Source organism: Musca autumnalis, unplaced genomic scaffold (assembly GCF_047663935.1).
Source record: "Musca autumnalis isolate F117 unplaced genomic scaffold, ASM4766393v1 scaffold_4, whole genome shotgun sequence".
Taxonomy (NCBI): domain Eukaryota; kingdom Metazoa; phylum Arthropoda; class Insecta; order Diptera; family Muscidae; genus Musca; species Musca autumnalis.
The window spans coordinates 213810614-213834881 of NW_027411977.1; the positions used below are offsets into that span (position 1 = coordinate 213810614).

Below are 24268 nucleotides of genomic sequence, written 5' to 3' on the forward strand. Positions count from 1 at the left end.
GGGCCATAATTGAATACATTTAAAAATACGTAATTTTAAGAAAAAAAATTTGTCACGTGCTGTGGTAAATTAATGTAGGACTATTATTCTATTTGGCGGGGGCTACTTTAACTCTTTTAGAGGAAGTCGCGTGGCATAATTTTTGAAATAGACTTTATTTCAAAAGGAAACGTGGGTATAGTAGTTATGGTCTGTTTCTTTAAGACGTTTCAAATTCGTTCGAATTGCTACCTGCTGTTGTAAAAAATATTTGTTTGATAGAAAATAAAAAGGAATCAACTAGGTAGGACAACTGCTCCTAAGTCCGGCATGTACCAGTAGTCGGGATATTTTGTATTTGAACTCAAATAAAAAAGTATCAGTCAGCTGTGCTGACGGAGAAATACCCTCAGCCACTGAAAAAAAAACAGCCAAACCAAACACCTTAATTATGCCGTAGATAAAATATGTATCATGATTTTGAATCATGTGTTTGCTTTAAAATCTGCACGTACCGTAATGTGGGGCTATACCAAATCATTGACAGATACGAAACATTTTTAGTAGCCAAACTTTTTCATAAAAGACTCGAAATATTAAATTACGTTAAACTAAGTTTGGAAGAAATGTTTGAAAAAGTTTTATAGTTATCTTACACAATATCCCCAGCAAGAAGTTTGCCTTCAAAGAGGCAGTTAAATCATATGTACAAGTGATTTGGAAGTGCATCAAATTATGCATTTTCACTCATTCTTTTTACAAGAGCGTGACCCCGGAAAGAGGCACTCCATTTTAACTAACCCTTTGGCACTGCATTTTAACTGACCCTTTGGCACAGCATTTTAACATTTAGTTAAAATACAATGCAAAAGAATTGCATATTAACTAACCCTTTGGGGTAGAATAGGATGCAGTCCAAGGCATTCTGCGGAAAGTGTACAAGCCATTGCAATATATCTCAGAGCAAATAAAATGCATTTATTATTTGTGTAAAACAAAAATATTAAGAACTTTATGACATACATTAAGGCCCATTATTACATCCTTTCGGTAGTTAAATTTTGGCCGGTATCGGACAGAAAACCAGTTTTTTGTTCTTACATGTTTCCATTAATAATAAGTGTCAGATAAATTAAAAGGAACTTTGTGTTCCTTTTAAAATTTAAACTGCGCCCTAGAGTATGCTGCACCAAAAGCAAGAAAAAATTGTCAGCAGATTCAAATCAACCAATCAGATTTGAGTAAATTTTATGTAGACAGACTTTTTTGCTTGATATTGCCATATTTTTACAAAATTTAACATTTATATTAAATGGAAGATGTAATAACAAAACCCTGGTAATGCTAACTTTATGCTTTAATTTTTTAAGTAAGGTATAACTAAAATGGACTTTAAAGACAAGATGTATCGCAAACATGCGTGTTTCCTTTGTTTCTGCTTCATCTGCCAAATGGGTTTAATATTGTCTTCCTACCTACCACCAGCTAAGATTTCGGCCTGCACTCCATTGGGAAATTTTCTTATCGTGAGTTACCGCAAAAATGTTCGCAATAATTTTATTTTATAACAAAATTTTGGAAATGTTTTTTTTTTTTTTTTGGAAATTTTATGCCGCTGCCTGTGGAGATGTACAAATTACGACATTTGATTCGATCGAGTATTTGCTCGAGAATGAAAAAATCAAACAATGAAAACCTATTCACGCCACCAACAGTACATTTACTATGGTATATGAATTAGCATTTTGTTACAACAAAGTCAAAAAGTTTTACAAAAATAAATAATTTCGTACAGTTTTCTAGCACATCTTCATTCCGAAAGTATTATTCAACGATTTCAACAAATATTTAAATTTTTTCGTTAATAATTTTGTTTGGAGAGCACAAAGGTGTTCATAGCTCGATTTTTTCATTCACGAGCAAATTCTCGATCGAATCGAATGTCGTAATTAGGCCCCTGCTAATAAAATGTAGCGAACGGAGTGCCTTTTTCATTGTGAGGAATTGGAGTGCCTTTTTCACGACTCCGTTGACCTGCATGCGGACATTGTTAAAATGTGACAAATGGATGTGATTCTTTGGATTGTATCCAAATGCGCTTAAAATGTGAGGAATGGAGTGCCTTTTTCACGATTTCGTTTGAATTGCATCAAAGCCTGTCGTGAAAGAACTAGTCCACATTGCACTACTTCCAATTTATTTTGCTGGGATACTTTAAAAATCCACGATTATTAAAAAAATATCTTTAAAAATATCCACGATTATTGAAAAAATAAAAAAAAATAATTTTAAAAAATCCACCATTATGGAAAAAATATTTTTAAAAAAATCCACCATTTTTCTATAATATTTTTTTAAAAAATCCACGATATTGGAAAAATGTTCTGTAAAAAATCTACGATTATTGAAAAGGTATTTTTTAACAAATCCACGATTATTGAAAAATAATAAAAAACAATCAACGGTTGTTGAAAACAAGTAAAAAAAGTGTCAGTCAGCTTTGCCGACAGATATATACCCCCAGCCAATGTGAATCGAAACTTTCACCTCCGAACAGATCGAATGTATTTAAGGACTCTTCAGAATTTTGTGGCCCTTTTTGGACATTTGAACTTGCCGACAAAAATGTGGATTAGGAATTAACTGCACTAAGACACAAATGTTGAACTTTTGTAGGGCAGGTACCCTTAGGGAGGACCGATATGGACCATTTTAGAAGTTAAACTAAATTTTGATAAAATATTAGGAGATCCAAAGTTTGGACCAAATTGGTGGCCCCATTCAAGTGATATCGTCCTAGCAGTTTAGTAACATTTTTTAAATATTGGGGAGAAGTACCGGAAGTTGTGGACCAGTATTGCCCCATGAAACTAAGTTTGGATATAATATGACGAAGACCAAATGTTGGACCAAATCGGTTGAACAGTTCGAGAGTTTTCCCAAGGGGCTGTTTTCCCTAGAAATATGGACTTGCCCCTGAAAAAACTTTTACAGTCGTAATGAAGGTAGCGAATGCAAATCGCTTCAACAAAAATTAAAGTGATTCGAGAGCAGGAAGGAGTAGACAAATATAGTCCATATTCGAACATGGTCTATATCTGGTAGATACATATATTAGGATGTGCAAAGTATAGATTACATCGGTCACTCCCTTCAAGAGTTATCGTGAGCAAAATTTTTCCGAACATTTTTGAACTTTTGTGGGGGAGGTATCTGACGGAATGGACCGATATAGCCCATCTTCGAATTTAAACTATGTATTGATAAAATATTACGAAGGTCAAATTTTGGACCGAATCGACAGATCCGTTCGAAAGTTATCTTGCGCTCCAACCACTACACACGGTGTCTTAGGGGTTTTTTGTACCTTTCACGCTATTTTCTCAGGAAGTATGTACTTGCTCCTGATGAAATTTATACTATCGTATGGGGGGCAGTGAATGCAAGCTGCTACAACAAAAATCAAAGAGATTCGAGAGCAGGTGCTAAACTGAACTTTTCCGAAATTTTGTTTGGGAGGTTACGGAAGGACCTTCTTCTTTATTTGCCTATTCGATTTTCGAATGTTGGCGACCAAAATGCAAATATAAGTATACTATTACAATTGTTTGAATTATTAAATATTGTTTATAATATCGGCAAAAGTCTCTCTGTTTCTAGCTTCGCTTAGCAGGTTTATGACGTCACGTATGCCGGTCCATTCTTGGATGTTGTTGATCCACAGAAGTTGTTTCCTCCCTCTTGTCGGCCTTCCTTCAAAGTTTACAAGGATAATACTTTGCAGCAGTTTGTATTTTTGATTTCTCATAACGTGTCCCAAGTATGATGTTTTTCGTCTCTTTATGTTATTCAACAGCTCTTTTTCTCTGTGTAATCTTCTGAGAACTTCATTATTTGATATGAAGTGTGTCCACGATATTTTTAGGATGCGTCGATATGTCCACATCTCAAAGGCTTCGAGTTTTTTCATATCTACGGATTTTAAGGTCCATGTTTCCACGCCATATAATAGGACAGACCATACATATGTTTTAATATAGCTTATTTTAGTTTTTAAGTTTACATTATGGCTTGTAAAGACTTTTTTATATTTAAAGAATGTGTCTCTAGCCATTTCAATCCTGCAGGCTATTTCTTTAGAAATGTCCCATTCGTTGTTGATTATAACTCCCAGATATTTAAAGCTTTGGACTCTTTCCACATTTATTTCATTAATTTTTAATGGGGCCGCATTAGTATATGTATGGCGTTTACTGATGACCATGTATTTCGTTTTGTTGATATTAATTTTAAGACCGTATTTTTCGCTGCAAGTGGTCAGCCTGTTGACGAGTTCTTGAAGTCCTGACATATTATCTGCTATAAGAGTGGTGTCATCGGCATACCTTAAGGACCGATTGAGTTCATATTGGAACATCATCTAAGTCTGGTAGAAATTTCACGATGTGCAAAGTATGGACCAAATCGGTTACTCCCTTCAAGAGTTATCATGCCCACAAAATTTCCGAACATTTTGGAACTTTTGTGGGGGAGGTATTGGAAGAAGTCGACCGATATAACCCACCTTCGAACTTAAACTAAGTTTAGACAAAATATTACAAAAGCCAACTTTTGGAGCGAATCGGTTGATCTGTTCGAGAGTTATCGTGCTCACCAGCCAGACAGACAGACGGATGGACATGGCTAAATCAACTCCAAATTGTCTGAAACACATTTCGTCCAAACATACTTGGGGTCTAAAACCATTATTTCGATGAAGCACATTTTGCCCGTATGAAAGTGTATATACCCTCGTTAGCATAAATTATGAGGGTATAAAAACGAAAAGTGCAAATACATATGTGCAGAATGTTATACATTTGAGAAGGCCTAAGTGGCAATCAAAATCCTCCTGATTTCATAAAATTATTTAAAAATGAAATTATGCCCGAAATTATGTGAGTAGCTTTTGGGAGAAGGTTTAAATTGTAAAAATATTTGTTAAGAAAATCGCGTGATTTTTTGTAAAAAATATTTTCGCCTGCAGCGCAAGAAGTATTTGAAAATCGCACGATATTTTTTCAAAAATATTTTCAACTGCGATTTTTTTTCAAAGATATTTTCGCCTGCGGCGCTTTTCGTTTTTCAGAAACTGTTTATATATTTTTTACAACAATTTTTTATCTTCGTAAGTTGTGAAAATATTTTATTACAAAAACATTATCGCCTGCGGCGCTTTCGTTAGAATCATAAAAATATTTTGATTTTTCTTGAAATGGAATAGAAGATTTTACACTTTTTTCTTGATATACTTTATAGGGTCTCTGAGGAATATTTCGATGTGTTACAGACGGAATGACAAAGTAAACAATTATACCCAGAAAGAAATATGTACATACATCCATGTCACAAGAACGAATTTCGATCGAAAGTGGCATTAATTCCGTATTTAGCTTCTTCAGAAAATAAAAACGAAACAAAAAATTGGAAAAATTGCTTGCGACAATTGTCGCACATTAAAATTGTCGCAAATTAAATTAAAATTCAATTCAATTCTGTATAGCCCCCTTATAAAACAATGTCATGACTGCAAATTCCCAACTTAAACTTATATATCTAAAAAATGGTACAACCTAGGATAAGTTACTTAAGAATTAAGAATTTTCACAGCTTTAAGATTTGCTCAAGTCCCATATCGATAAGACTTGCCGTACTTAAGCAAAATCGCGAAACCCTAACAAAAAAACCTAAAAATGTAAACTAAGCTTCGTTCGATGGGTGACGTAGGGGATGGAAGATACCAAGGAACGGTCCTGACCGGTTTTAACATGGCAAAGCCCAGGATTTATCTTGGTCCCTCTTTCATCTCAAGTGGACACTGACCTCCCCGTGGTGTCACCTGGGGAACTGCCTTTAACACCCGTTAAAGGTAGTGAGCTAACATGTGCCGCGCGTTCACCCATAAGAACGTTAAAAACTTGGGTTTGGGCGTCGGGTTAGTAACCCTCCACTAGAAAAAAAAACAGCCTACTATGAAAAAACGAAAGAAAAGAAAAACAAACCCCTCTAAAGTTGACGAACCCCGCAAACGTTTTAAGGACCATGATCTGCGAATCTGCACCTGGAATGTTCGCACTCTTTATAGAGAAGGTGCAGTCTTCGCATTGGCAGACGTACTTGGAAAGTACAAAGCCGATATTACTGCCATACAGGAAATACGATGGACTGGGAAAGATGTCACAACAACACCTAAAGGTGACGCACTGTATTATAGCTGCCATGACACAAAGCATGAGTTTGGTTGCGGTTTTGTAGTTGGTCGGAGGTTAAAACATCTGGTCTCCAGCTTCACCACAGTGAATGAAAGACTTGCTACAATTCGATTTAAAGCAAAATTCTTCAACATCAGCTTTATCTGCGCTCATGCCCCAACCGAAGACAAGGACGAACAGACCAAAGATATATTCTACGAGAGCTTAGAAGAAACATATGACCGTTGTACTGCCCATGACATTAAAATTGTTCTAGGCGATTTTAATGCCAAAATTGGAAAGGAGAATATCTTTGGACAAACAGTTGGGAAATTCAGTCTACATAGTGAAACATCAGACAATGGAATGAGGCTGATAGACTTCGCAGCGGCAAAAAACATGGTAGTTAGCAGTACCAGATTTAAGCATCTCGATATTCATAAGGGCACTTGGCTGTCTCCAGACCAAAGAACAATAAATCAAATTGATCACGTTGTGATAGATGGAAGACATTCATCGAGCGTGTTGGATGTACGATCGTTCCGAGGAGCAAACATAGATTCGGACCATTACCTCGTTGCAGCAAAGGTACGTACCCGTCTAAACGTTGCAAATAAAGCACAGACAGACACAACACGAAAGTTGGACATCGCCAAGCTGCAAACACAACAGATAGCCACAGCATATTCCACTTAACTGACCCAATTGCTTAATGATAGCGCTTCTCGTCCCGATAACATATCAGCACAATGGCAAAATATTGCCCACTCCATGCAAACAGCCGCAAAATCAGTACTTGGATACAAGAGACCTCCACCAAAGAATCCGTGGTATGACCAGGAGTGCCGTGCTGCTACCGAAGAAAAAAATGCGGCATATAGGGCTACTTTACAATCAGTAGCAACGCGTAGCGCACGAGAGAGGTATCGGGAGAAAAGGAGAGAGGAGAAACGTCTTTTCCGCAGGAAAAAGAGAGAAATGGAAAAGAGGGAGTGTGAACAAATGGAGATGTACAGGAGACAGAACGAAGTCCGAAAATTCTACCAAAGAGTGAAGCATCAAACTGATGGCTTTGGTACAGGAATATCCTCCTGTAGAGATCAACAAGGTAATTTGGTAACTGATACAGATAGTGTGCTCAGGATATGGAAAGAACATTTTTCCAAACTGTTGGTATCCGATAGCAGTGAAGACGGCGAAGATACCACAGATCCAATCCCAGATGATGGTATTGAATGTATACCGCCCAGCCAAGATGAGGTAAGGACAGCAATAAACCGGCTGAAGAATAATAAGGCGGCAGGAGCAGATGGCCTACCAGCCGAGCTGTTCAAAACCGGAGGCGACACGCTGATAAGGTGTATGTATCAGCTAGTTAGCACCATCTGGCAGGAAGAACGCGTACCCGACGATTGGAACGTGAGCATCCTATGTCCAGTCCACAAGAAGGGTGATAAGACTGTGTGCTCCAATTATATGGGCATAAGTCTGCTCCCTATTGCATATAAGATAGTATCTGGCATATTGTGTGAGAGACTAAAGCCTATGGTCAATGAAATTATTGGACCCTATCAGTGCGGCTTTAGACCTGGCAAATCCACCATTGACCAGATATTTACCTTGAGACAAATCCTGGAAAAGACCCAAGAAATGCAGATCGACACCTTCCATCTTTTCGTCGATTATAAAGCAGCATTCGACAGCCCTATACGTTCAAAGGTACTCCAAGCCATGTCTGATTTTGGTATTCCTGCAAAGCTCATTCGACTTTGTAGAATGACATTAACTGAGACGAGATCCTCAGTTAAAATTGGAAAGAACCTCTCCGAAGAGTTTACTACCAAAAGAGGTTTCAGACAAGGAGACGGCCTGTCGTGTGATCTATTCAACATCCTGCTGGAAAAGGTCATACGAGACGCGAAGGTCAAAAGAAATGGAACGATATACACGAACAGCCACATGTTACTGGCTTATGCCGACGACATTGACATCATGGGTCGATCGGTAAAGGAAGTAACTGACACCTTTGCAAAAGTCGAAAGAGAATCTGCTAAAGTTGGTCTGGCAGTAAACGGCGTAAAAACCAAGTTGATGGTATCGACGCGTAATATGTCCATAAACACCGCACCATCTGTGAATGTTGGTACCTATAATTTTGAGGTAGTAAAGGACTTCGTCTACCTCGGCACCGCCATAAACACAACAAATAACATCAGTTGTGAAATACGAAGAAGAATAGTGTTGGCTAACATATGCTACTTTGGGCTGAGTAAGCAGTTTAGGAATAAAGCCACCTCTCGTCAAACAAAAATAACACTGTAAAAAACACTGATACTACCCGTGCTAATGTATGGTTCCGAAGCATGGGTACTTGCTCAAGCAGATAAGGCAGTGCTTTGTGTGTTTGAGAGAAAAATTCTTCGAAAGATCTACGGGCCAATCTGTGTTGACGGCGAATATCGGCGTCGTATGAACATCGAGCTGTATCAACTATACAATGACATCAATATAGTTGAACGAATCGAGATAAAACGATTGCGATGGCTAGGCCATGTTATAAGAATGAGTGATGATGAACCCGCTAAAAAGGCGTATAAATACGGGCGGCATGGAGGTTCTCGCAGATCTGGAAGGCCAAAGCTTCGTTGGAGCGAACAAGTGAAACGAGACATCACAAAGCTACATATCCCAGATTGGGAAAATACAGCAGCAAACAGAGAGGATTGGAGATTTTTTCTTAGTTCGGCTTATGGAACAAATGTTCTGTAAAAGGCCAGCTAAGTGAGTAAGTAAAGTAAGCTTCGTTACCTCAAAAATGGTACAGTCTGGGAACAAATCATAAACGTCAATATTCTAGAGAATATTCACAGCTACAATATTTTCTTTAGCTCCATTTCGATTGGACTTGCGGTTTTTAAGCAAAATCGTGAAAACCTAAATAACACCTAAAAATGTGAATTTTGACCGCGATTTATTTCAAAATCCCTATAGCGATTTTTTCTTGTTTTTGGATTTTTCTCATCTATGAACATTGCTGTTTCAGAATTCAGAAAAATGTCCCTGTGTAAGCGTTTTTCATTAAAAGTTAGTTAAGGCGCACCCTTCATTACATTGTTTTATAAGGGGACGATACAGAATTGAATTGAATTTTAATTGTCCCAATCTATATCTCCAAAACGGTAAAACCGACGAGAATACCATAAAGGCAAATCATGTAGAGAATTTTGATAGCTACAACATTTTCTTTAGTCCCATTTTTATAGGACTTGCGATTTCCAAGCAACATCGCAAAAACCTAAACAACCCCTAAAAATGTCAAGTTGAATCGCGATTTATTTAAAAAGCGCTTCGGCGATTTTTTTCGTTTTTTGATTTTTCTCATCTACGAACATTGTAGTTTCAAAATCTGCAAAAACTTCCCAGGTGTAAGCACCTTCCATTTAAATTTACTTCAAGAGCACCGTGTAACATAAGAAGAAGATTTTTTATAAAATTTAAGATTATTGAAAAAATATTTTTTAAAAGATCCTTGATTATTGATACGTATTTTTTAATAAATTAATAAATTCACGATTATTGAAAAAATATTTTTTAAAATATCCACAATTGTTGAAATCCACGATTATTGAAAAAAAAAAATATTTTTAACAAATCCACGATTATTGCAAAAAATATTTTCACGTGCGGGGCATTTCGTTTTTCAGAAAGTATTTGAATATTTATATTATAGCTCCCAAAAAATTTGGGAGTTATGTCCGTCGAGAGTTATGTCACGGCACCTCGGTATTATTGTATCACATACTTTGTAGCACCATGACTCATATATTCCCACATGTTTTCGTTTTGATTGCATTTTTTGTTCTCCACTGATAGAGAACCATAAAAATATTTGGATTTTTCTTGAAATGGAATAGAAGATTTTACACTTTTTTCTTGATATACTTTATAGGGTCTCTGAGGAATATTTCGATGTGTTACAGACGGAATGACAAAGTTGACAATTATACCCAGAAAGAAATACATATGTACATACATCCATGTCACAAGAACGAATTTCGATCGAAAGTGGCATTAATTCCGTATTTAGCTTCTTCAGAAAATAAAAACGAAAAAAATGGAAAGAAATCACTTTTGATGTTGTAAGTGGAATTGTATTTGTCGAATTTCAGACTTCATCAAATCGATCGAAATCTAAAGAAGCTAAAACAACAACGATCGAAATGCAATTATGGAATTGAAACCATTCCGATCGGAATTTGTCACATAGGCTGATATAAACAGATGTCTATTTACTTTTAGTTAAACTAAAGCCGAAAAAGAAATGTTGGTGCGCTAAATCATCAGGCTTGACTTGCTTGCAACAAAACAAACGTAGGGTTGATGTGGCAGTTGTTGTTTTCGCTTAGAACATTGCCAGTTTTCGAAACCAGGTAGAAAATGCAGTTGCTGTTCTCATAAACGATCACCACTTGGTTTACTCTACGTATTTGTATGGAATTTTTATGTTTGTTGTTCTAAAAGCCTCTTTTTAATTTGTTTCTTATTTTGTAATTCTCAATCGCCTCAATTTAATCCTCACTCATAACATTGTCGATGATCGCAGTGTAGTTATCGCTTCTCGGCCTTATGGCTAAGATCAAAGTGTAGTATCTGTTCTTATCAGCTTAACATCTGATAGATCCTCCATCGGAGGACAACAAATGTTAAACTGATTTTTGGAAATTGACGGAAGTTTTAGGGGCTTGCTCCACTTCTGTCGCGGGTTGGCCCGGTATTGCAGTGCCGCCGGGATTTCGGCCCACAATCAATAATAAATTTCAAATATTGAGGAGGAGGAAGAAAAAAATATTAGGCCGAAAAGGAGGATTGGATTGTTTATGTGTCTCAAAAAATTCTCAAATTTGTACACATGGTAATTTATTTAAAGAATTTAATATCACCACCTATGAATTTATTTTTCTCCCTAGGGTGACACATTACGCATTTTTCATTCATTTCAAATGGATGGTGAGTGACATCATTAAAAAAATAAGAAGAAAAAATAAAATGTTACTATCAATTTCTATGTAGAACATAACAGCATCATCATCATCAGTAGCACCAAGAACACATCTAAAGACAAAAACCTAAATTCCTTTAAATTTTTTTCCTGTATTTAACAGGAGCATGAACTGTCACCAAAGACACGGTAATGAGCACATAAGGCATGTGAACATCCTTGTTGTGTGTTTTTGTAGTTAAATAGGGATATGGTGGTGTGTGTGGCTTTTGTTTCTCTCTCACCCCAGTCAGTGTTGTTGGTTTTTATTTTAATTTGTTGAAAAATATTTTTATTTTCACATGTGAGTGAAATTGTTGTATAGAGCTCCAGGATAAAGTTTGTCCTTATTTTTGTGTTCCATCTTCATTTGGTTGGGATTTTTCATTTATAGATCATAAAGGATGTAGAAAGGATTAGAAGCAACAAAATGAGAGCAATGAAAAGGAATTTTGTATTTCGAATTAAATTTTAATTTTAAAATTTAAGAGGCATTCATTGCTAGAAAAAAAAAGGATTTTTATGGCTGCCTTACATTAAAGGATATTCGTATACGCATTGGAAATACATGCAACATTGTTTTTCTATTGGTCAAATATTTGCCAACCTGTCCAGTGTTGCCGTTCGAAAAATTTTTTTCGGCCCAAAATTTTCCTAAAAACGGCCCAAAACGACCTAAAACGGCCCAACATTAAAAATTGAAACAAAAATATATATTTCTCATAGATACCTTTTATTACTTTAGAAAAATCGAAAAAATATTGTCTATTTTTACGTAAAGGAATTATGTCGCAAAAAATTGTCTGAGATATAATGATTGGAAGGCAACAATTTACTGTGATTTGAATGTAGCATATAAACTTTCAGTGCGTGTTTCTCGAAACGGCGTTTTTGAAGTCGGTGCCAACGATAGCTTTAAAACGAATTGACCGATCTTCATACGACCTTATTTTATTATTTATGTGAGCTTATTAAATACGAGGGCGGCTCGGAAACTTCTTAGCCTATCAATGAAAGAGAATAGTTAGCTTTTCAAAAATACTTTTCTTTTTCAATATATTCTCCCATGGTAGAACAAATACAAGGTAAAGTTAATACTACAACAAATACAACTCGAACAACAACCACAAAGGAATTTGTTTTTGTTTGTAAACCTTAGTGTCAACGTAAATGTAAACAAAACAAGGAAATGTCTATAAATTATTGGAATTTAAAAACTAATAATTTTTCAAATTTGATTGAATATTTTGGAAAACATGAATGAAAACTCGTTAGATTTTCAATTTGAATGTTTCCATATCATTCCACTAAATGCATAATTTCTCGCAGAAAGTAGAATACTTGCAAAAATGTTTCGGGTCGCTGGTAATTCATTGAAAAAAGAGAAGATGTTTCAATCATTTGCTTTTGAAAACAAAAAAGCACATGTTTATTAGGGCTTTATTCTTTTCAAGTTTAACAAAATACCACACATATTAACAAATATTGTACCGCCTCTATAAGCGGTGTTTTAGTGTGCGGCATGTCGTTCGGACCTGGAGGAGGTTACATGTCAATGATATGAAGCCGTCTTTATGGGAAATAGTTTTTTTTTCTGATGAATAAATTTGTTCTTCAAAAATATATATCCCTAATATACATCGAACATAGAAATAAATACATAAAATGTCGAATGGAATTTGACACTAACACTACAACCCAGTTCAGTCAGCTGGGTATTGCTGCTACCTTTTCTTGTTCTACCATGATATTCTCCTGAAACTTCAATACACTAGAGTTGTGTAGTTCCGGAGCGAACTAGTTCCAAGGAACAAGGAACTACTGGAACTATATCCGGCTCTTTCATTTATATAGTTCCTTTAATTCATGTAGTTCCAGCTCCAGTCGTGCATATAATTCCTTTCATTTATATAATTAATTTTCTTTTTCGATCTTTCACGTTCGGTTCCTTCATCATTCAGATGCGGCCACATTGTTAAATAAACGTAAATAACATCCTCGTTACATTGCTGCAATTTATTTATTTGTATGCCAATTAATCCACCAAAAGATGAAAACAAAAAGAAAGAGAAAGATTCGTTAAACTACTTCATTCACGGAACTATTTGGAATGAAGGAAATAAAAAGAACGAGGAACGAGAAAGATGCATTGAACTATATCGATCTCGGAACTATTTGGAACGAAGGAATTAGAAAGAACGATGAAAGAGAAAGATTCATTGAACTATATCGCTGCCGGAACTATTTGGAACTATGGAACTATATTAAGGAACTAGTTCCTTTTAGCAAAAGGAACTAGAATGATCGATCCGCTCCAGGAACTATATTGCCCAACTCTACAATACACTTAGTCCAACGCTTTTCTAGCAATTCTATCCCTTGATTAAAATAGTTTTCCTCAAGGTCTTCAAAATAGTGGTTTACAACTGTAATTGCATCTACGTTTGAGGTAAAACGCTTGCCAGCAAGGAATTTTTTTAGATTATGGAACAAGTAAAAGTCACTGGGAGCTAAATCAGGAGAATAAGGTGGGTGGTCAATCAACTCGTACTTTAATTCGTTGATTTTAGCCATTGTTAAAACACTCTTGTGCGCTGGTGCGTTGTCTTGATGAAACAAAATTTTTTTTGTGTTGTAAGCCAGGACGTTTTTCTCGATTTTGTACATTTAATTGATCCGAAAGGTTGCAATAGTACTCTGAATTTATTGTTTTACCCTTTTGCCGATAGTCAATCAATAAAATACCTTTGAAGTCCCAAAAAACCGTTGCCATAACCTTACTAGCCGATTGAATTGTTTTTGCCTTCTTTGGGGCACTTCCTCCAGGTTCAGTCCATTGTTTGGATTGTTATTTTGTCTCTGGAGTATAGTGGTGGATCCATGTCTCATCAACAGTTATGAAACGACGCTTAAAATCCATTTTATTTCGCTTAAAACGATCCAAACAAGCTTGAGAAATGTTCATTCTTATGCGTTTTTGATCGACTGTTAACAAATGCGGCACACATCTTGCAGAAAGCTTTTTCATCTGTAGTTCTTCATGCAAAATTAAATGGACTCGATCATTTGAGATGCCCATGATATTAGCAATTTCGTCGATTATTTAATACCATATCATGCACTTTGGCTACAATTTCTGTTGTTGTTGCTGTTTTTGGACGTCCACTACGTGGTTCATCTTCAATGCTTGTACGACCACGTTTAAATTCAGCAACCCAATTTTTTACTGTTGCATATGAAAGAGCACTTTCACCTAACACATTCACCATATCATTATGAATTTCTTGTCCCGATAAACCTTTTTTATGTAAATATTTAATGACAGCAAGCGTTTCTAATTTTTCCATTGTAAAAAAACTGCGGATGCGTCTTTTTTGAACACCTGTTTCTATATGAAGGAGTTGCCAGATCGAAACAAAATTTAACATGTGTTCATAACAGAGATGGATGTTTCCAAAACACTTAACTTTTTTCTGTTTATACCGCGCTTTTTGTGCTAGGCTAAGAAGTTTCTGAACTGCCCTCGTACATAAAACGCTTGCCTTAAAGCGAGACAGATTAAAAAAAATATTTTGCCCAATTTTTTGACAAAAACAGTCAATTTTTTCGTTAAAATCGAAATTTTGACTTTGACAGCTCAAATTTTGTTTTAAAAATATTTTTTTTTAATTCTGTTTTATTAGGTTCCTAAAACGCTTACAAAAATATACTATGATCGGCCCATCCGTTTTCGAGCTATCGTTGGCACCGCAAAACGCTTTTACAAAAAGATGGTTTCACAGATAGCCATTTACTTCAAGAATATGCACTATTTTTCAACAACAAAAATTCCAAAGGTATTATAAGATGTGTTTCAATCTGTTACTATTAAATCGGGGTCACATTCTACAAGTCTGGGAAAATGTAATACATGGTTCATACACGCAGAGAAAAAATATGATTCATGCCACCATATTTTGAAATAAAAATATATATTATAGATATATGGTAACCACTATCATATTTTAATAATAAAATTTTTGTAATATTTTAAAATGATGTGGTAGCCGTCGAAACATGTTGTGGTTGCCTGTAATAAGTAGTATTTTTCTTGGAATTATACTGTACCTTTGTGATTAATTGCACATTAAAAGACTTTTCTATATATTTTAAATAAAATTTTATGTATTTAAGAACACTTTGGATATAATAGAATAAATAAGTATAATATAGAATACACTTATTAAAAAACACTATGCAGTTCTCTCTGTGGTCTCTCCGTTTGTTCCATACCTATACCGAAGACATGTTTATGTTGGAGAACATTACGAAACAACAACAGATGTTTATGTTATTCATACATTCATCTTCTAGTTATTTTGATCACTTGCATACGATTTTTATTAATTATTAATTACAAAATGAAATAATGCACAAAATTTGCACGAAACATTCGGAGATTCTTTTTATTTAAGAAGTGAAAGAAAATGAAACACAACTCAGGCACTGATATATTTTTGTCACTTTTTGATTTTTCTTTCTACGCATTTTCATATCTTCATTCACAAATAAATTGTTGTCATTAATACCGTCAAAAAATACTCGAACTATTTCATTTGGAGTCTGTTTTTACTAATTTTATACCATTCTTTTTAATGAAAATTAAACAAAATTTACAACCTTTTTACTCAGCGACAGAACAATTAATGAGAGAATATGTATTTGCTTTTGGCAGTGAACAGCTGTTCCTAGTTTTTGACACTTTATATGTCAAAATGAGAAAGTTAAGCAGATTGTGGTTGGATCGACCATCAGATAATTATGAAAATATTACCATATATGAAGATTTTGTGAATTGTTGTTGTTTTATATGGTGAACAGAATCAAAATTGGCAATATACATTATCGCCTTAAAAATAATATTTGCTCCAAAAAATTATTTGGTGCCAGCGAAAATAAAATTTTGCCCACCACCAGTTAAAAAAATATTTTTTCTCTGCGTGTAATAGGCAAAACTTCGTTTGAGGTTACCTTATATGGAGTTATTGTATTTAGTAGTTTAAGGACCATTATTACATCTTTCTTTTACTATTGGATGGATTTGAAAACGCAAAAAAAATGTGGATGCATTAAAAGTGTAATTTTCACACCAAACCTTAATACAAAGAAGGTCCTCCATCGATTTTAATCATTACTTTCAACTTTAAGTTAGCCGAAACGCTATAAATCTGTACGCAAAATCCAAACTATAACAAAAGAAGAGTTGTAATAAAGGGATGTATTTGGGTCACTTTTATAGTCTATTCTCTTATTATTTTGATCTAGTAATTTAATATAAAACTCCAAAACAGCAAATTTTATTTCAAACTTTTTTATTTTCTGTTAAGTAAGAGTGCATAAATGTAATTGTCTGCTTTTGTGCCTACAAATATTTATGAAGTTTCGAGCTGGTACGATTTATTTTTGTAGTCAATGTCAATATATGCTCTTTTTTATTTTTTTATAAAAAAGACAATTTGAGTTTACACTCGGATATAAATAGGATAAACCTGAACTATCTGCTTGAAATTCATTCTTAAGGTTGTTAATTATAGGTAACATATATGCCAAAAATAGAAAAAAAAAAACGTTTAATGCCACCAAATTGTTTTATTTTACGTTTTCAAATCAATCCAATAGTAAAAGTGAGCATGTAATAATAGCCCAAAGATTAATATTTGATATTTTATAAAATATTATTTAATATTATTAGCATGAAAACGGCCCAAAATGGATATGGGCCGCCCATCGGCCCAAAATTAAAAATTATTTTTTATTCGGCCCAAATTTGTGCCGAAATGCCCAAAACGGCAACACTGAACCTGTCACATAGACACGTAGGCAAAAATTACGTGCCATTGTCTCTGAGTGCGCAGACCAAAAAAGGACAACTTGGAGGGATGTGAATGAGTCTGCGAATGTGTGTTGAAAGCAATGTAACGCAAACATAGACACGACAATTGCATTATGATGCGACAAGACAATGACAGCAGAATAGCACCTAGACAATGTTAGAGGTGGTTTCACTGAAGTGCTAATTTTTTATGGTAAAGGATTCAATACAGTTCGTTGAAATATGGAGAATAATGTGTTTAAAAAACTTTCCCTCGGACAAATTTGTCTTCAAGGAGAGACTCTTTTTCAGTTGCCTTTGCAGTTGTCTGAAAACAGGGTGCTTCTGTAGACCACTTCTGAAAGAAAGGGTGCTTCTATAGACACTTTCTGAAAGAAAGGGTGCTCCTATAGACACTTTCTGAAAGAAAGGGTGCTTCTATAGACACTTTCTGAAAGAAAGGCTGCTTCTATAGACACTTTCTGAAAGAAAGGGTGCTTCTATAGATATTTTCTGAAAGAAAGGGTGCTTCTATAGACACTTTCTGAAAGAAAGGGTGCTTCTATAGACACTTTCTGAAAGAAAGGGTGCTTCTATAGACACTTTCTGAAAGAAAGGGTGCTTCTATAGACACTTTCTGAAAGAAAGGCTGCTTCTATAGACACTTTCTGAAAGAAAGGCTGCTTCTATAGACACTTTCTGAAAGAAAGGCTGCTTCTATAGACACTTTCTGAAAGAAAGGCTGCTTCTATAGACACTTTCTGAAAGAAAGGGTGCTTCCATAGACACTTTCTGAAAGAAAGGGTGCTTCTATAGACACTTTCTGAAAGAAAGGGTGCTTCTATAGACACTTTCTGAAAGAAAGGGTGCTTCTATAGACACTTTCTGAAAGAAAGGGTGCTTCTATAGACACTTTCTGAAAGAAGGGCTGCTTCTATAGACACTTTCTGAAAGAAAGGCTGCTTCTATAGACACTTTCTGAAAGAAAGGGTGCTTCTATAGACACTTTCTGAAAGAAAGGGTGCTTCTATAGACACTTTCTGAAAGAAAGGGTGCTTCTATAGACACTTTCTGAAAGAAAGGGTGCTTCTATAGACACTTTCTGAAAGAAAGGGTGCTTCTATAGACACTTTCTGAAAGAAAGGGTGCTTCTATAGACCCACTCTGAAAGAAAGGGTGCTTCTATAGACACTTTCTGAAAGAAAGGGTGCTTCTATAGACACTTTCTGAAAGAAAGGGTGCTTCTATAGACACTTTCTGAAAGAAAGGGTGCTTCTATAGACACTTTCTGAAAGAAAGGGTGCCACTTTCTGAAAGAAAGGGTGCTTCTATAGACACTTTCTGAAAGAAAGGGTGCTTCTATAGACACTTTCTGAAAGAAAGGGTGCTTCTATAGACACTTTCTGAAAGAAAGGGTGCTTCTATAGACACTTTCTGAAAGAAAGGGTGCTTCTATAGACACTTTCTGAAAGAAAGGGTGCTTCTATAGACACTTCTGAAAGAAAGGGTGCTTCTATAGACACTTTCTGAAAGAAAGGGTGCTTCTATAGACACTTTCTGAAAGAAAGGGTGCTTCTATAGACACTTCTGAAAGAAAGGGTGCTTCTATAGACACTTTCTGAAAGAAAGGGTGCTTCTATAGACCCTTCCTGGAAGAAAAGGTGCTTCTATAGACACTTTCTGAAAGAAAGGGTGCTTCTATAGACACTTTCTGAAAGAAAGGGTGCTTCTATAGACACTTTCTGAAAGAAAGGGTGCTTCTATAGACACTTTCTGAAAGAAAGGGAGCTTCTATAGACACTTTCTGAAAAAAAGGTGCTTCTATATACACATTCTGAAAGAAAGGGTGCTTCTATATACACTTTCTGAAAGAAAGGGTGCTTCTATATACACTTTCTGAAAGAAAGGGCGCTTCTATAGACACTTTCTGAAAGAAAGGGTGCTTCTATAGAAACTTTCTGAAAGAAAGGGTGCTTCTATAGACACTTTCTGAAAGAAATGGTGCTTCTATAGACACTTTCTGAAAGAAATGGTGCTTCTATAGACCTTTTCTTAAAGAAAGGGTGCTTCTATAGACACTTTCTGAAAGAAAGGGTGCTTCTATAGACACTTTCTGAAAGAAAGGGTGCTTGTGTAGAAAATTTCTGATAGAAAGAGTGCTTCTATAGACACTTTCTGAAAGAAATGGTGCTTCTATAGACACTTTCTGACAGAAATGGTGCTTCTATAGACACTTTCTGAAAGAAAGGATGCTTTTATAGACCTTTTCTTAAAGAAAGGATGCTTCTATAGACACTTTCTGAAAGAAAGGGTGCTTGTATAGACAATTTCTGAAAGAAAGAGTGCTTCTATAGAAACTTTCTGAGAGAAAGGGTGCTTCTATAGACACTTTCTGAGAGAAAGTGTGCTTCTATAGACACTTTCTGAAAGATAGATCCTTTATGAAAGAAAGAGTGCTTCTATAGACCCTTTCTGAAAGAAAGGGTGCTTTTATAGACGCTTTCTGAAAGAAAGGGTGCTTCTATAGATCCTTTATGAAAGAAAGAGTGCTTCTATAGACCCTTTCTGAAAGAAAGGGTGCTTCTATAGACCCTTTCTGAAATAAAGGGTGCTTCTATAGACACTTTCTGAGAGAAAGGGTGCTTCTATTGACCCTTTCTGAGAGAAAGCGTGCTTTTATAGACCGTTTCTGAGAGAAAGTGCACTTCTATAGACCCTTTATGAAAGAAAATGTACTTCTATAGACCCTTTCTGAAAGAAAGGGTGCTTCAATAGATCCTTCCTGAAAGAAAGAGTGCTTCGCATCCTAGAAAACCCAATCTTAATTTACCTAGAAAGGCCAAGACCATTTACCAGGATAGAACGAATGAACCTTTCAAATTTATTATTAAATGTGGGCCGAAATCCCGGCGGTACTGCAATACCGGGCCAACCCGCGGCAGAAGTGGAGCAAGCCCCTAAAGTTCCGCCAATTTCCAAAAATCAGTTTAACATTTGTTGTCCTCCGATGGAGGATCTATCAGATGTTAAGCTGATAAGAACAGATACTACACTTTGATCTTAGCCATAAGGCCGAGAAGCGATAACTAAACACTGATCATCGACAATCTTATGAGTGAGGAGTAAACTGAAGTGATTGAGAATTATAAAATAACGAAAAACATTAAAAAGATACTCTTCGAACAACGAAGATAAAAACTTCAAACGAAATACGTGGAGTAAAGCAAGTGGTGATCGTTCATGAGAACAGCAACTGCATTTTCTACCTGGTTTTGAAAACTAGCAATTTCCTAAGCGAAAACAACAACTACCACATCAACCCTGCGTGTGCATTGTTGCAAGGCAGTCAACCTTTAAACGGAATATTTTTGTATGCCATCTTAAATTGTATGCCATTTTGAATTGTTAAAAAATCTTAACTCGTTTCCAAGTTATCAACGTTTGCATTTTTTATTTCAGGTTACATCATTTTCAATGACAGTAACTGTATGTATATTCTCAGGATAAAATTCTGAGTCGATCTACCCATGTCCGTCTTTTGTAATCAATCTAGCGTCCGCAAAAGTTGAGCTAGATTTTTGCACCCGAGTATATTTTTTTCTATAGGCAGGTCATGTTTTGGCATTGCTTCAATACAACGGTACCTTTTTAGCTCAACGTTTTAACCGAACTAGCTGTAAATTGACATTTAAGGTTCTTAGAGGTCACAACACTACTCCACCAAAAACTGTCAACGTCATGTTTAGGTATATCTCTTATATAACAATGCCTTCCGATTTTCGGTATGTTGAGGATTTTAGCTACAATGTTTGACGGAGCTAATATTAATTTGACATACACAGCAGTCACAAAACGTTCTCACTAAAATGTTGCTATATAGTTTTACAAAATATTTTTCATTAATCCTGGAATTTTTTGAAAAAAAATATTTTTTTTTAAATCGTGTTTTTTTTAAAAAAATATTTTTTCAATCGTTTTTTTACAAATATTTATCAATAATCGTGGATTTAAAAAAAATGTTTTCAATGACATTTTTCCAATAATCGTGGATTTTTTAAAAAAATATTTTTTTCAATAATCTTGGATTTTTTAAAAAATATATTTTCAATAATTCAATAAATTCATTAAACGCGGAATTTAATAACAAAAAATATTTTTTGCAATAATCGTGGATTTCTTTTAAATATCCTTTTGTCAATTATCGTGGATTTTTAGAAAAAAATATTTTTTCTTGTAAATAATCGTGGATTTAAAAAAAATATTTGTTCAATTATCGTGTTTTTTTTTACAAATATTTCTCAATAGTCCTGAATTTTTTTTAAATGACATTTTTCCAATAATCGTGGATTTTTTAAAAAAAAATATTTTTTCAATAACTTTCGATTTTTTCAAAAATATGTATCTTTTCAATAATAGTCGATTTTTAAAAATGTTTTTTTAATAATCGTGGATTTTTTTTTTTTAAATATTTTGGATTTTTTAATAAATATTTTGCAATAATCGTGGATTTTTTAAAAAATTATTATTCCAATAATCGTGTATTTTTTTATAAAATACTAGCAAAGTGCCCGCTACTTCGTATGCGGAAAGGATATAAAACAAAAATAAACAATATATAATATGGAAATGACGAACACTGAAAATTTTGTTGTACTAATACCAGTTTTAATCAATATTTTTTTTTTTATTTTAGTACTTTTCGTACCCCTTTATTTGATTTTCAAAAATATTAGCCGTATATCACCCTTACACATTAACAGCGAGACCAGCGTTGCACGCCAATACTCACCCTAAATACGAAAAATACAGATTCCAGCACTGTCCCTACACCCAACAACAAATTGAGTACCATTAAGTACTTTTCGTATACTTATGGTACATATTTCGACGACATATCCCAACCCTACATTGGCATTAATACAAAATAATAACAGTAATCGTAATTCCAAATCTCAAGATTCCAGCTGTATCCGTTCGTGCAATTCCAAATTGTACCAAACTTAGTACCATTTCGTATTCTTCGTACCCATATGTAAGATTTTCGGATTTTCAATCCTTCACTTTAACAGTAATCTTAATTCCGAATTTCAAGACTCAAGCCCTATCCGTTAAACCAAATCCAAATTGTACCAAATTTAGAAATTTCGTACCCATATGTACGAATTGTCTTTCCTCAATTCAACAGGCCTACAATAATCATAATTTCAAATTGCAGGATTCTACCGCTATCCGTTCACCTAAATCCATATTGTACCAAATTTAGTACTTTTTGTAACCATAAGTACGATTTTTCAAAACTACCTGAATTCTACCCTTCGTAATCGTAAACTGTAATCGTAATTCCAAATTTCAGGATTCCAGCTCTATTAATTCACCCAAATCCAAATTGTATGACTTTCCAAAACTACCTGAATCATACACTTCTACAGTTATATTAATTAACGAAGTCAACCAAAATATTGGAATAAAAATAAAAATTTAAAACTAAACATAAACAACGTCTTTTCACTGACCTTTAGCCGAAATATACATCAAATATAAATGACCATATTACAGTTCAACAATAAATAACAACAACATTAATTCCAAATTTCAGGATTCCACCTCTATCCTTTCACCCCAAATCCATATTGTGCCATAATTAGTACCATTTAGTACTTCTCTTACCCATAAGTACGAATTTCCAAAACTTCCTCAATCCTGCAGTCGAACAGTAATCTTAATACCAAATTTCAAGTATCCAGCTCTATTCATTTACTCAAATCCAAATTGTACCAAATTTAGTATCATTTAGTACTTATCGTACACATAAGTACCAACTTCCATATTTAGTACCCTTTAGTATTTTTCGTACTTTTCTAGGACGGCTTTCCAAAAACCCCTTTACACAAAAGCAAATTGTACTAAATTTTGTAACAATTAGTACTTTTCATGGTATGACGCTACACCCGATACCAAATTTAGAACGATTTAGTACTTTTCGTGTATATATGGTATGCACGTACTTTTTAAACCACCTCCATATACGCTACACACCAACACTCATCCTGGCAACCACATATACCAATCCTACACTGACATGAATACCAAATAATAACAGTAATATTATTTCGAAATATTTAGGATTTCACATCTATCCGTTCGCCCAATAACAAATTGTATCAAAACTACCTCAATCCTTCACTTCAACAGTAACCTTAACTCCAAATAACAGGATTCCAGCTTTATTCGTGCACTCAAATCAAAATTGTACTATTTAGTACCAGTTGGTACAATTCGAATTTCACAAACTACCTCCATGTCTCAATCCCACACTCCAACAGTAGTTTTACCAAATCCAAGGATTCTAGCTCTATCCGTCCCACAAATGCAAATTGTACCAAATTTAGTACCACTTAATACTTTTCATACCCATATTTATGAATTTCCAAAACTACCTCAGTCCTAAAATCCAACAGTAATCCTAATTTCATATTTCAGGCCTCAAGCGCTATCCGCTCACCATAAGTACTAATTTCCAAAACTACCTTTATCCAACACTCCAACTGCAATCTCAATTCCAAATTTAAAGATTCCAGGTCTATTTGTTCACTCAAATTTTACCAAATCTAGTACCATTTAGACTTTTCGCACACTCATAGTTTCAAAAACCCTTTGGTACATCTGTTTTACTCTTTATCAGTGACCCTCAGTAAAAATTTGAGGAAATAAGCTCTATCCGTTCACCCATATCCAAATTGTACTACATTTCGTACCATTATTACTGTTCGTACAGTGATCCTAATTCCAAATATCAGGATTCCAACTCTATACGTTAGCCCAAATCCAAATTGTTACAAATTTAGTACCATTTAGTACCCATAAATACAAATTTCCAAAACTACCTCAATCGTACACTTCAACAATAACATCAATTCCAAACTTCAGGATTCCAATTCCCCGTTGTACCAAATTTAGTACTTTTCGTTCACATAAGTACGAATTTCCGAAACTACTTCAATCTTACACTCCAACAGTAATCTCAGTTCCAAATTTCGGTATTCCAGCTCGTTCACCCAAATCCCCATTGTACCAAATTTAGAAACATTTAGAACTTTTCGTTCCCATAAGTACGAATTTCCAAAACTACCTCAATCCTACACTCCAACAGAAATCTCAGGATTCCAGCTC

General features: G+C 34.9%; 2 non-coding genes across 2 annotated transcripts; one reads left to right on the forward strand and one right to left on the reverse strand.

Moving 5' to 3' along the window:
- Positions 1 to 10819: 10819 nt before the first annotated feature.
- Positions 10820 to 11016, forward strand: LOC141404419 (U2 spliceosomal RNA). Its single transcript, XR_012413018.1, has one exon. It is a non-coding gene; the product is annotated as a U2 spliceosomal RNA (small nuclear RNA).
- An 8970-nt stretch (positions 11017 to 19986) lies between these two features.
- On the reverse strand, positions 19987 to 20182 carry LOC141404415 (U2 spliceosomal RNA). The gene has a single exon (XR_012413014.1). It is a non-coding gene; the product is annotated as a U2 spliceosomal RNA (small nuclear RNA).
- Positions 20183 to 24268: the final 4086 nt, after the last annotated feature.